Source organism: Oreochromis aureus, linkage group 15 (assembly GCF_013358895.1).
Source record: "Oreochromis aureus strain Israel breed Guangdong linkage group 15, ZZ_aureus, whole genome shotgun sequence".
In the NCBI taxonomy this organism is placed as follows: Eukaryota; Metazoa; Chordata; class Actinopteri; order Cichliformes; family Cichlidae; genus Oreochromis; species Oreochromis aureus.
The window spans coordinates 717,365-729,698 of NC_052956.1; the positions used below are offsets into that span (position 1 = coordinate 717,365).

At 44.3% G+C, this 12,334-nt stretch overlaps 1 protein-coding gene across 2 annotated transcripts in view; it reads left to right on the forward strand.

Annotated features, from left to right (window-relative positions):
- The first annotated feature begins 1,785 nt into the window (after nt 1-1,785).
- snap25a (synaptosome associated protein 25a) overlaps nt 1,786-12,334 on the forward strand; it is a 36,128-nt gene continuing 25,579 nt past the window's right edge. For both annotated transcript variants that reach the window (XM_039599422.1, XM_031741844.2), the window contains exon 1: nt 1,786-1,942. The gene's annotated coding sequence lies outside the window, so the exon portion shown is untranslated. The remainder of the gene's footprint in view (nt 1,943-12,334) is intronic.

Here is a 12,334-nt window from a genome sequence, read left to right on the forward strand (position 1 = left end):
TGCCTAATTTTGTTTGCCGTGCTCCTGTAATGTTGCTTCAGAGTAAAATGAATGAACGTGAAACCTGTAGATTCATTCTCTTCACCCTCACCACACTCAAGCACACATCTGAAGCCACGTAGAACAGCCCTCAACACACACACATTCCTTAGTCTCATCCTCGCTCCTCTGGCTCTCCTCTCCAAATGGATTTTTCGTGCAGAGTTATCATTATCATTAATTTAGGAGACAGGTTCGCTTCAGAGCAATTGAAGACACATTTGTTACAGTGCCAAGCAGAGGCAGCGGTTGGAGGAGGGGGTGGGGGCATTCCCATGCTGCTGAGTCCACAGACGAGTCTGTGTGGCCGTGCTGAGAAAACATCACTCGCCGTCTTTGTGCATATTTCCCTCTTGTAACGTGATTGGCGTTCATTATTTTTTCATATGGAGCGGAGATGACGTTTGTGTCATGAAAGGTGACCTGTCAAAATACAATGGCCTGTATGTATGAACTCTGTATGTCGCTCTTGTTTGAGCACTGATGGGGATCTGTGAGTCAGCGCAGGGAAATGATTTGATTTTATTATTTAAACTATAAGGGACAAAAAAGTACCAGTTTAACATGTTTGATTTTTGGCACCTGTTCTCCTTCAGTATCATTATTGTTGAGTCCAAATGTAAACAGAGACAACTCAATCGTTTTTGTATTTATTTGCGTATTTCCATGAAAGAGAATCAGAGTGTAACGCAGGGATGTTTCTGTCTGATATCAGGCAAACACACAAGGTGCTAAACTTCGAGGGGTGGATGATCCACACGTGGTGTCAGCAGCGTGTACGTGCCTCTCACTCAACATTAACTACACGGCCCATGCAGGGACACACAATGATAATTTGTCGTGAAGCTTCTGCTCATAAAAGACTTTTTACTTCACACTATGTTGCTTATATTTGAGTGTTTCTCTGCTTTCCTTTTCTGCAATGCTAGCCACAGTGATGATGCAGCAAAGTACTGCACACAGCTGGTTTCCTGTGAGCTTTAGGACTGGAAAACAGTTGCTTCCAGTCTGCCCACTATCTAATTTTCTGCAAGCTATGTGCTTACTTGACAAAGGAAGAAACTGATTCCATGGTTACTGCTACCAGAGGATTATTGTGCAATTAATAAGTTACTAGGCCTCATGTTCCTCTCCATCCGTGTTAGTGAATGTTGTTCAGTGTGGGAGCATTGACATCTTCCCTGTTTTGTGTGTAGTAATTTGATGAATACCTTATGATATTGCAGTAGCATGTGCAGCACGTCAGTGCGATGTTTTGACACTGAACATTTTGGCTTTAGCTTTGGCAGCTGGTCACTTTGTTCACTCTGGTTACCACAGATCATGATTACTCATACTCGTGGGATTTAAAATTATAGTGAAGAGCCCCACTCACGTCCCACTGACACTGAGTGAACGCTGTCGGTGTAATAAACTGACACCTCTGAGGCCACAAAAGCTCTAAGGAACTTGTTGGGGTGTTAATTGATGATCCAGGATCATCTTATATGAAGGGAAAGGCCTGTAGGGATGTATGAACAGCTGATGTGTTGAATTATATCTGGCTTCCATGTGCTGGGCTTTATGAATCATACAGCAGCAGCATATGAAACCATCTAAACAGTGCTGATAAGCTGCTATCCGCGCAGCTGCCCGTTATAACAAAGACTTTCTGAAGTCTCTCTCTCTCTCTCTCTCGATGACAGTTATCTATTAAAAGCTGCTGCTGACGTCAAAAGTGTCCGCCATCTTTGAGGAGAGCTGCACCGCTTTCCCCCCCATTGAAGAACAAGTGAGGAGGAACCAGCCGACGCGCAGTGCCTTTGCAGCAGTCACATACAGAGAGAGGCTGGTATCGGTTAGCTGTTGATACACGCAGACATTTCCTCCCATACTGACGGCGGGACACCGAAAACAGGCGCAGGTAAGACCGGAGACGCTTTTCCACGAGATTTGAAGCCATTTGTGTACCTCGTGACGGGTTGGATTCGAGGCGAAAGATGTTTAGCGTTGAGTGAAACAGTGGATGTTGGGTCTGTTTCAGCATAAATGATGCTGGGATAAAGATTATTTGTGTGCGTATGTGTGCTTTTGGATGTTGGGGCACGATCTGCAGCACTGTTAGGGCGAGGGAAGTAAAGGACGTGGTTTGATTGGGGGGGGGGGTGATGCGTGACCTCCTGGGTGATAAATCTCAAACGCGCAGTGGAAAGCTGAGAGGATGGGATGCGGTGCGCTATAATGCGCATATTCAGTGTGGGCGTTTTCAGCCCTTCAGCACCTCGGACAGAGCCAGAGACGGAAAACACACGGAGGTGAAAACATGAAATCAGCGTCCGAGCGGAGTCATTTTCTTTTTCCTTTCTTTTATTAAAGCATTTATTGCACTGTAAAAAGAGGGCCCGCGGGGGGGAGGGGGCTGTTTCCCTTGCAAAGCCTCAAAACAGGTGTAGACTGATGTCGCAGCAGGATGATGAAGCGTAAATCAACGTGTCGCATTCACGCCACCTGCAAAAGGAAATTAAACCAAACAAAACACGGCAGAGTCGGAGTGAGTGGACGTGGCGTGGTTTGTGGGGATGTCATGTAATAGTAAACTGCACCATGGTGAAGTCGGTGGGAGGAGGGTAGCCGATATAAACAGTAGTGCGGGGAGGTGGGGGGGCGTCGAGTTCTGTGATTGCGACGCTCCCTTCTTCCTTCCTTTACGCAGTATCTTCGCATGGAATGCCAAATCCACGCCACGCGTCTACGTGACTGTGGCAGAGAGGGAAAAGGTGGGTGGATAGGTGGCTGAGGGTGGCGGGGAGAAAAAGGAGGACAGTGCCGGGGATGTCGGCGGTGAAACCCGCACTATGACACCCACCTCTCCTCCTGTGTCCCATCCAGCGTCTGTGGCCACGTACGAAACTGCCAATGATTCCCGCACGCGCTGTCTTGTCAATCAGGCAAGCCACATTGGCTCGCGCTAAATCGATACCTGAGCTCTCCACAGCGTGTACCAGTTTGAAGTGTTTGTGATCCACGACAGTAGGAGACACACATGAACCACGACACAGCTGCCAGATCTGAACCTTTTAGCTGCTTTCCCCAAACCTGCAGGAGCAGTGAGCCCAGCGGTGTCTGCCCATCTGTCAGTGTGTGCGTGGTATGATTTACCACACTCATCATGTTTAACTTAAGTCTGGATATTTGCAGGCTTTGGTGACAAACAATAGCTGAGCCAGTTTTTTCTGCCCATCAGTCACAACACCGTGTCTGCTCGTAGAGGTGCAGAGAGCCGGTTGTTGCTTCTCCTGAGCTTTGATGATGCGGCAGATTAGACACTGAAGTGGTTTGGATTTCTGGCGCACCTGAAATTACATTACACTCCCACATGGTGCATAAGTGCCTGGCTGGCGGTTACTGACACATGCTCAGTTGAATGTTTGGCACGTCATTGGAAATCTGCAGCGTGAGTTTTACATGAAGCAAAGGCTGAACTCAGATGGTGTTGTTTAAAACCAAAATCATGTCTAAAAGCAGAGCCTGCGGGCTGATGGCATCAAAGGATGGCCTACAGTATGGTAAAGCCCCTAAGGATGCCCGGGTTGCTGCTTTTCCACAGCACATTATGCAGCTTGGACTGCTCGGACTGCAGAGAGGGAGAGAGGCAGACATGGGGAGGGGGTGGGAGGGGATGCCAGGCCTATACTGCACACACTGTGAAAGGGCTGCTTTCTGAATAAATGGTGACTTGCAGCACCATCAGCACGCGCTGATTGTTTCTTAGAAACACCCCGGCCATTGTTCATTTCACAGGAGCACTTTCACGCCTGCCATCTATGAAATGAAGCTAAAGCCTCTCTGATTGATGCTGAGCCGCCCGGCGCACTGCGTGTTTTGGTGCAGGTACAGCTCTTATTATTTGCTTTTTTCTCCTCTCTTCAGTGTTTCTAAGTTAGGCCTTCAGCCTGAAGCTGAAATAATCAAATTTAAAAGGTCCTGAATCAGTCGAACCATTCAGCTCATGTCTTCCATGGATTAGTAACTATAAACATTAGCATCATGCTGCAGTCAAACAAACCCTCTCAGTCCAAAATGAAACTAGATGCTCATATTTGAATATTTTTACTGCAACCAGTCTGTGGTGATATTTCTATATCTGCTGGAAAGACAGAATGAAATTTTGAAACGGTATTTATAAGCCTTGTCATGTCTGTGGAACAGGATTTCCTTCACACCGTGAATATTATACTCAGCCAGGTGCAGCATCACAGAAACAGTTGAGCTTCTGAATCCAAACTAAAGCTAGAGATCAGTCTGGGAATGATTGAGGTAGAGATGTGCATGCAACCCTCTAAACTGCTCAGCAGTCGTTTCTCGCTGTCACAGAGCAGTTCAAGCTTTGGCTGCATAATAAACAAAATCATCTTTATTGATTCAGCAGAGCTTGCTCCACCGCTGTTGTACGAGCAGCTTTGGTGGTCAAATGTGCCGTTCTCACTGTGGGATTAGTCACACCAGCTCTAGGTTCATAGTCCAGAGGAGGACAAGATGTGGCTACTGAGGTGAAATGTTGTTAGTTTCTCCGATGTGTCACAGGAGGCATTATTAGCCTGTGAAATGGCTTTAGCTTTACCAGATGACCTTATATTTTACTTTTTGCATGTTGTGCATTACTCATGTTACAGCGGTAAATTTAAATGGAGCAAAGAACGAACAGAAACACAGAAATCATGCAGATTATTAAATCTTCCTCTGAGGAAAGAGAGCTGAAACCTTTTCTATCTGGAAAGTAAAAACTAATAAATAGGTTTATTGCTCTAATGTTAAGCGTTAGATGAGTAGATGTCATTAAAATTAAATTTAGCTTCATTGGCTAAGTTTAGTAGCTACCAGCAAGTTTAGCGTAACTTACCTCAAAGGTTTTAAACAGTGAGCAAATCCACTTGCTAATTGATATTTTGTATCCTGTTCATTGAACCTGCACAGAGGTCTTCTAAAATGCTGTTAGGTTTTTAAAATCGTTTTAACTTTTGCACACAGACAGCCTAGCTGCTTACAGCTGTTTACAGCTGTTTACAGCTTCTTACACTTTAAGGCTGCTGGTCATAGTAGTCTTGACATTAGGCATGTAATGGTCCCTAACCAGTCATTAAGTATCCTTTGCTTTGGTCTGAAATTCTTTCAGGTCACTACAACATGTGAAATCCTCCCAAATTTCTTTTCCTATTAGCTAGCGTGCTACCGGGATTAGCCTCTGAGGCCAGGCAGACAGAGTGGAAGTGCCCCGAGGTTTTTTATTGAGAGTTTGCTCTCGTTCACTGTGACTCATGGTCACATATAATATTTTTATTATTTCTCTTCTTTTGCTATATTGGAGATTAAATTGTGACCCAGCTTTGAATTTCGTGTGTGAGAGAGAGTTATCAATGTTGTCATCTATCATCAAGAAATCAAAGAGTCTTACTGAGTCAAACTCAGACGGGAAGAAAAACAACAGCCTTAGAAGAAAAAAATTAATTCATTCATTTGTTTACAAATGATCAGAGTGCAGATATTAAAGTGGCAGCAGCTTTCTGGTGTCCGGCCGGCCCCCACGTGACAACCTGTCACCTGCTCTGTATGTAAACAACAACACAGAAACAAGATGGCTCCTCCAGAGGCGATGACACTGTGCTGCATAGAAGGAGAACGCTTAATCCTTCTCGGCTAAGCATGTCATACACAACTTCTGACCATATGTTCTGATGTTCACGTAGCAGTCATCGGTTTATTTTGTACAGTAGATTTGTCAAATTACATTAGGTTGCTTAGCTAAATGGTTATTTACAGAGATGGGCTGCATCGCACTTGTCAAGTCTTCTTTCAGCGCTCACGAAGCGCGACTTCTCTAAATTTAGTTTTATTCATCTTACCTCAGTTGTAGCTCGTCACAGCAAATATGACAGCTAGAGAAAGTTAATATTATCTCCCAAGTGATGCTTTTGTTTTTGAAGCTTTCCTGGCACAAAAAGCCACATTCAGCTTTCAGTGCGGCAGATCCACCGCGCCCATCATCACTCTGCCATCTGTCCTCTCTGCCGCTCTCACAGGGTCAGATACCTTTGATTAATGAAAGGAATTTAGAGAGAGAAAATGAAAGTGATAATAAAAAGAGAGGGAGTGGGGGAAATGTACAAGATGGAGGGAGAGGGTGAGTAAACGGGGGAACGATTGTCAGGCCGAATTATTTCAAACACACACGCTGTGAGAAAATAACATAAATATACAGAAAGATGCTGCCATTAAAATGAATCAAAGTCTGCACAGTTTGGAGGCCAATTCCAAATTATAGCTGTAAATCAGAACCAGCCTTTCACAATGTTTACCCGGGAACACATGTGTCAGATTTCACTGTGGAAAGCAGATATTTTGGAGTGGAAACATTTCCGTGTGTGCATATGAAGAATATGATGCCAGTGGTTTTAGTATCACATTGATTTGTCTTATCTTCAAGCGTATCATTTTCACCCGACCATTAGCCGTGCCTTTCAGTGTCGTTGTGCTGTAAACCATCCATATGCTCCTAAAGCTTTTATTTTTTTCACAATAAAAGCGTGTGTAGCGATCTTTTCCTCTGCGTCGGTGAAGCATAAAGCCGGCAAATTAATCTGCTCGGGTCAACATGAATACGCCCTACACGCTGCACATTACACAGCATTGTGTGTGCTCAGGTGCGCGCACAAGTCTGCAAACATGACCTGGTGTGGCGCGTGGAGACGGTGTTCACGGGAGGATCAGTGGGGTGGTATTGAGAAGGGGGGGTTTGGGGGGAGTTTTCTGCCAGTTAGTTGTGTAATAAATGATGCTGCAGTGCAGCTGACGAGGGTTGTTGGTGCAGATTAGCATCTGTGATGCTTTTACAGAAACATTATGCAGCCTGGTCTGTATCAAAGTCGCATTTGAATATATTTATACCGTGTGCACGCACTGCCACTGCACCATCACTGCATGCAGTTACTGGGCGAGGTGCCGTCTATGTTGTGTATCCTGCCTCTGGTCATGATTTAGCTTCTTACTAGCTTTTCATTCACTACACAGAAGTTCAGGCTCGCTGTGCATATTGTACCAGGACACACAGGAGCTTCTTAGTGTGAACAGTATCACTTCCTGGTTATAAAAATAACATTTAGTGTTTTACAGTAAATGATATTTTTGTTGTGCTAATTAAAATAAACCCATTATGTGCTGGTGATAACGCTCATCCACAGTGCATGAAAAGACTCATAAATGCATTGTGAGCAAACTCAGTATCAGTGTTATTGATGTTTCTGGGCCTGTCAGCAGGTCAGAAATGCACCCTGCAGCTTCTACTGCAGGCAGACAAATATGACAGTGTGCGACTGACTGCAGCTTTCTGAGCAAACGCTCCGAAACAAAGAAACACAAAAGGAAGAGTTCAGCTTCTCCAGTTTATCTACATTGAACAGAATATCTTTATTTTCAAATCTGTGTAGGTTAATGTCATAAAAAGGGAATTATTTCCACATGCTTTGGACAGATAAGGAAGCGAGCTTTTGTTTGATATGTGTATGATCGTATTCTTAATTGAATATGTCACGTTGGAGGGTTTTGGAGACTGGAATTCTGAGTTTCAGGATGGAGACTGTGTCAGCAACATTCCCAGTGCCAAATAACTGTGTCTGAAGCAGAAATGAAAAGCATCCACGCTGATCAGGGTGTAACAGTCTGACGGTGTGCGTGCTGCAGCGTCGCTAACACAGCAGACATCCTGTCGTCGCTCTTTGCTGCTGCCTCCAACGTTTCCTGTCTGGGATTCCTTCAAACATGATGTAAAAAAGAACATCTGCTGTGGTTTTTTCCAGAGAGCCTTCACATCTCACCACCCTGATGTTTATTGCGTCGTAAAACAGGAGAGGTTGTGCTTCTAACTCAAAACAGGGCCGTTGGTCATGTATTCCTCCTCTGCAACCACCTAATCCAGCTCGTCCCATCTGATGCTTCTTTTTTCCTCCTTCCAGCTTTACTGCCAGCATCACCCCACGAGCATCCATCCCTGTCATGCTTTGCTTGTCAGATGTCAAATCTCCGTAGCCCTCCAAGCAGCCAAAGCCTCATCTGCAGCAACCACATGGCAGTTAATGTGGCTGCGTGTCCCGTGCGTCAGCGCACAATGAACCCAAAAAGCCCTTTCACCCTGAGAGGCTGACTGTGAGCACAGTTCTCAAATACGCTGATGTGCAAAAGTCTTGAGCCGCCCCTTAAAGAGACAGACTCCTGAGCTCTCAGTGATTTTCTTTGGACATTCGCTGCTTTTTCACTCATTTTCAGTCTAGTCCATGTTTTGTTGTTGGTTAAGTTACTTACATGTAGTAACTAATCAATGAATCATTAAAACGTTTTATAAAAAGCCCAACTCAAAGGATGCACCATTGTTGTGTCCACACTTAGCAGACAACTTAGTAAAGAATTAACTGTAAATGATATCTTTCAGCAAAAAATGCAAAAACACATTATTTGTTTCAGTTTCTTCACTTGAATCAATCAAAAATGTCAAGGATGGCACAGTTTGACGGGCAGAAAGAAGCATTTTTGCTGCCCCAACCCAACAAGGCTGAATGAAGCCAAACACGTGGCATATCTCAGCGTGCTGTACAGTGTGTCCTTAAGAGGAAATATGAGCACGTAGAGGGCAAAATACACTTATTCTTCTTTTTTATTACTAAGTTATTATACTGTGTTGCGTTGTGATGTGTCGTATCGTGTCGTGTTGTGTTGTATGTAGTGCCGACGTAGGACAGTTTTCCAATTTCATTGTACTATTGTACTATGTATGACTGTGCAATGACAATAAAGAGTTATCTTATCTTATCTTATCTTAAAAGGTCCCAAAAAGCTCTCTGCATAAAGAGTATCTGGAAGTCTGCTCTGTCCACCAATAAGCAGAGAGATCTGGGAGCTCAGTTCGTCTTTACCTTCAGTCTATCTGCTCTCTGATAGCAGAAGCTGCAACATTAGCTTCAAGCCACAGTCAGCTGGATGATCACATGTTCACTTCATGGTGAGCTGTTTGATTGGAGTAGAAAGCGTGGGACTTACTTTATCCGCTGAAGTTTCCTGAAAGCCGTTTATGAATCCTGGAGCTCCGCTCAGCAGTAACGAAGGAACGCTACTGCGTTTAACGGGACCTGTAACGAGTCTAGAATCAACGTGTTTTATCATAACTGTGCACAGCTTAGTAAACCACCTCAGGCAAGGACACGATACGTCTTGTACAATTTACTTACATGTTATATAATCTGCCCTGTAGAATACTATGATTATGTTTGATTGCTTGTAGTTCTACATATAGAGAACGCAGTACTCTGGGTCTTCACCTGCCCAGTGCTCAAAGCTTTCATAGTGACCACATCTGTATTCCACAGCTGTGTCTCCTTCCTTGAGTAACAGCTTTGGTTTCAGAACAAAGCCAAAAACTCTCAACTGGTTTCTTTGTGTAACATGTTGTAGTTGGGGCGTCACCTGTTCTGGGCTGATGCCAGTGTTTGAAACAACATTCTGGCTGATCGCTGGTGGCAAGCCCCCCCCCACACCCCTCCGACACCACAGGGGGGAGATATAGCCTGATTATACAACAATATACCAACTTTGCAAATAGGCCACAACAAAGGACATTTTTCTCATTTGCTAAGATTCATACGCACACATGACCGAGTTGAGGTTTGATGCAAAATTGTTTCATACGTCTGCAAACAGACTGACAACTACCTGCATTTGATTTTTGCATTCGAAACACTGAAACATAAATTCAAATGTAAAAAGTAACCACGTTCTGAATGTTGACGTAGGAGTTTGTCTGCTCTGCACGTTTTCTGTTTGCAGCACGTGTTTGGGTCCCAGCAGAGTCGGCAAACTTCAACACATTTCGGTGAAATCAGGTTTGGGAGTTGGAAAGAAAAATGATCCTATTTTTAAATCACCAGCATCAGTCCTGGTCTTAAAAAGCCTGATATGAAGGGGGAAGACTGTCAGCCTCCTGTCAGTGCTGTAAAGATGAACATTTGCTGCTGTTTCCTTTCCTAAATCTCACTTTGTGGTCTTTGTCACTTTTACAGTAACACAGGAGCCTGTCTGATGCTGGCCTGTACTGACACATGTGGGCTGCACAGTTAAAATGTTCCACTGTGGAGTTGTTGAGAGGTGGACGGTTGCAGTGGGAGTGGATGATTCAGTGACAGGATCTTGGACCTCTCAGGTCAATAATTCATAGCATTATCTTTGGAGCCACTGGGATGTTGCTTCACCACTTAATGCTCGCTCCTACGTGGAGACAGAGCTCCAGTTCTGCTGACACTTGGTTTCTTTCACTGATGTTGCTTCAGTTATTATCCAGCTGCTCTCGTCTTATTGTATCAGCAAGATGCTAATGCGGAGCGCTTTTCTTTTGAGCTCCAAAATGGCTGCAGAAATATTTCAATATTAGTTTGCATGTAGCATTTCATCTGCAGCCAAGCTGTGTTTTTAAAAGAAACGCCCACTTGATCCGATTTATCTCTGCACTGATGTCAGTGAAACCTTTTCAAACGAGGGAAAACATCGGTCCGAGTGAAAGGCTGCAGTAGCCTTCACAGCTAACGTGTTTTACATCACCAGATTTCTTTTTACAAAGGCAGTCCACATGAAGCGCTCAGCTGTTCCTCTGCTAACCAAGACGGCTTGTTTCCAACGACCAGGGATGACGTTTAAATCCAATAACTGAAGCATGAGTGTCGCATGAATCTGCAGATTAATCTGCATTTGCAGAAAACGAGACGTTATGCTGAACTGTATCCATCGAGCACGAGTGATGCCTCACGGTTATTTAATGCCAGTTAATGTTTTCCATTCCTTTAACCCACGAAAGGTCTGTTATTCTGTAAAGATAAGAAGTTTAATGGAGGGACAGAGATGGCACATTGAAAACTGATAAGCAAACAAAATGGCAGCCGCACACACACACACACACACACACACACACACACACACACACACACACACATACACGTGCGCAAAGATCTGTTGTCTTTCTTGTCCTGAGAACAACAGACCACAGTCTTATCTCCTCAGGCCGTGGACGTGAAGCATTATGTCACACGTCTACTGATTCGGTGGTCGACGAAACGCCGTCTTTTTATAAAACACTTGATGGTTTTGCACATGTTCAAGTGTTTTATCATTTTTTTTGAAAAAACAGAGCTGGGGGGGGGGGCTGGTAATCTTCTCCAGGCAGCATGTGATTGGACGATGAAATATGCTGGGATGGAAATAAGGGCGTCCTCGAACCGTTGCCTATTATTCCCATGGTGGCTCCATCCTAGTGTCGCTCCACAGTGATGGACGTGTGCACATGGAGCCTGTAATATGGATGTTCCATTAAACATTCATGGAAGTTGTGCCGTGTGGCAGAAAGTGGAGGACATAAATCCAGGTATTACTGTTCCACTGCTGAGTGTGGTGCGCTCGGCCTACTGCCCAGTGACGGCCACACATCAGTCAGTCACATCAAGCACCATAACTCCAATCGTCCTTCTCGTCAGCAGACCTCACTCTGGGACAACATGCCTGTAATAAAGCACGTATGTATGGGTTTGTGTGTGTTTAGTATATCATGCTACAGCCTGCTCGTATGATTTTAATAACTCAAAGCACGCTTTGTCCCCCCTTTGAGCTCTCCATTTCCTGTTTCTTATCACCTTCTTTAGGTCAAAGGTCATACTGCTGACCATTTCCTGCCATAAATGTCAGCATCCTTGTAATATGTGATGACAAGGCAACAGAAACTGTTGGTCAAAGGTCATGTGGGTGTATGCAGGGACACAGAGGTGGATTAGTTTGTCTGTAGACGAACAAAAGGAGACAGATGTGGCAGCTGATGGTTGTTGACACAGTCCCCGCATTTGTTTGTGAGCGAATGAAACAAGGTTTTTGTGGCGATGTTTGGTGTTCGTGAGAAAGTTTGGGCTTTAATTACACAAGCATTCATCATTTCTTCAATATGTGCTGTATATGTTTGTAAAGACTCCTGTGACATAGTCTAATAGGAGTATTATATCATATTATATCAGAGGACAGGTCAGCATTTCTCTGTTACTCCTGCTTTGTAGCACGCTGCATAAGGATGCTTCACTGCAAAACCATATTGTTTTATGCGTACACTAACTGGGACACATGGTCCAGAAGGTCTAGAAGACCTGCTGTAGGTCCATGACCATTGATCAACAATCACTCAATGGTCATGGAATTTGCATAATTAAGATTAAGGAACTGACCTCCCAGCCCATTGTTCCTTCAG